The sequence below is a fragment of the Camellia sinensis genome, unplaced genomic scaffold (assembly GCF_055761805.1).
Source record: "Camellia sinensis isolate YWXY unplaced genomic scaffold, ASM5576180v1 Unanchor13, whole genome shotgun sequence".
NCBI lineage: Eukaryota > Viridiplantae > Streptophyta > Magnoliopsida > Ericales > Theaceae > Camellia > Camellia sinensis.
The window spans coordinates 2,074,998-2,077,319 of NW_028129009.1; positions in this window are offsets into that span (position 1 = coordinate 2,074,998).

The following is a 2,322-nucleotide window of genomic DNA, read 5'->3' on the forward strand; positions in this document are numbered from 1 at the left end:
GTTGTTTCTTTGTAGGAATTTAGAAATGGGTTGATTATTACATGGGCACCCCATTTACTATTACGAAATATCACTTTGTCCTCCTCAACTTCAATACTAGACATTCAGGTGTCGCATCACGTTCAGTCCAGAAAGGGGACATTTGGACAAACTTTTTGAGTTTAGAAAATGTTCAGAATCAAGTAGGGTATATTTTTATTTCTGCTTTTAATGTGTTGTGAGAAATCAAGTCATTTTGGTTGTCTTGTTGGAGGATGACTAATGTTAGTGTCCCCAACTCATTGATAAGAGAGAATTTTATAGACTGTTGTTTATCAACGATTAAGTAAATGGTACCCTTCTCACCAATAGTTTCCAACCTCATAGATGTGTACCATTACTCATTCATCTGATCACGCTTCTTTTTCATTGTCTTTTTTTTTTTTTGAGGAATCTTTTTCATTGTCTGTCTCTACTGCCATTTTGCACTCTCCCACTAATGATACAAATTATCGCATACCCGCCTAACCACTGTCCCCTCCCTCACCACCTAAGGCCCACACCACAGCCCATCCCTCCCCCATCTCTCTTTCCTTTAGCAAGTTGATTTGTTAGTGCTCGCATGCTGGTCTTAAATTAGATAATGACTTAAATGTAGAAACAAGTTTATACTGTTGATTTTGGACTGAAAATGCTTTGTATTGTAGCTGCTGGTGGCGGTAGATTGTGCAAAATTTCTTAGGATAATTCTATTTACACATCACTAATCTTCTTAATACACCCCATTACTTAGTACCCACACATAATAATTTTTAAAATTTGAAAATATTTTAGTTCACATCTTAATTTTTTATTACTAATCCTAAGGTAGCACCACATGTCTGTTTGAATACACACCACAATTCACACTCAAATATCTCCATCTTCAGAACACCATAGACTTCTATTTTCAGAACATCATAAATCTCTATCGTCAGTGTTGAAGATCTCCATCATTAGCGAAGGGTTTCGTTTGACCGGTGCATTCTTTCAGATCTCCATCTTCACTGTCGTCTCGTTGTTATTTTGCTAGTGTATTGTTGGCGTTGAAGATTTGTCATGCTCACTATTAATTCACATTTTTTATTTTTACCTTGATATATTTTTCTTATCTTTTTTTGATTTGGTTACCGATTCAACTTCCATAGTAATTTTTATTTTGAGTTTGGCTCAATTTTGGTTATTTGAATATAATATCATCGTATAAAGACAAAAATATTTGAGAGCACTAAAAGTAAAGTTTTAATGAGAGCTCTACTTATGTGGCAGTGGGCCCCACTTATGAATGATTTGATATATATGTCTTTTTCTTTTTTGTTCCATGCCACATCATTAGTGCCATTGTTAGAGTTTCAAATTTATAGTTATGAATCATTGCTCTAATGTTAGAGATCTCAAATGTTTTACTAAATATTTTACCAAATGTTTTACATACATCTATATGAAACATTTGATATGAGAGACGTTTAGTAAAATATTTGATAAAATATTTGTAATCCTAATATTACTCTTCGCCTGGAGAGTAACCCACTAATAGTTTTCATATTAAAAATTAACCTCACTACGAGTTTTCAGTTTCCGATTTATGCGTCTCTAGTGAAAACATGATGGGCTATCAAGCAGTTTTGTTTTAATATTAAAGAAATAAATTCTCACAAGAACCAAAGTTCAGTATTTTGTATTGAATGAGGATGCTATATAGACAAGAGTAATGTTAGAAATCTTAAAATTTTTATCAAAGTTTCTATTAAATATTTTATATGGGCGTGAGACCTACACGATATGAGTCCCCTATGGGTCTCACACCCATGTAAGACATTTGGTAGAATTTTTAATAGAATTTTTAACACCTCTAGCATTTTTGTATAGACAACATCACATAATATGTTATTTTGAAAATATCTGATACTTCTTCTATATCCATTAATATAATGGATTGTACATAAATTTGAAATTTTATTAATATTTCATGGATACAGATATACACAAGGAAAAATAAATGCAACATAAATTATAAGGTAAAGTACACTTTATTCTGTTGTACTATTACCTTGTATCATTTTATCCCTTGAACTAAAAATTGTAATACGTCACCTCCATTTTCTTTTTTCAAGTGAAATACTTCAAATGAAATGATATCATCAATCTGTTTAGTTTAATTTTTAAAAACTATCTTTGCATTTTTTATTTTTCATGTTTTTTCATCTTTGATTTAAAATATCATTGAAAAAATATATCATTTTAAAAAATATATCATCAACATAATGATTTTTTTTTATTTATTTATCACAAGCATTCATTATT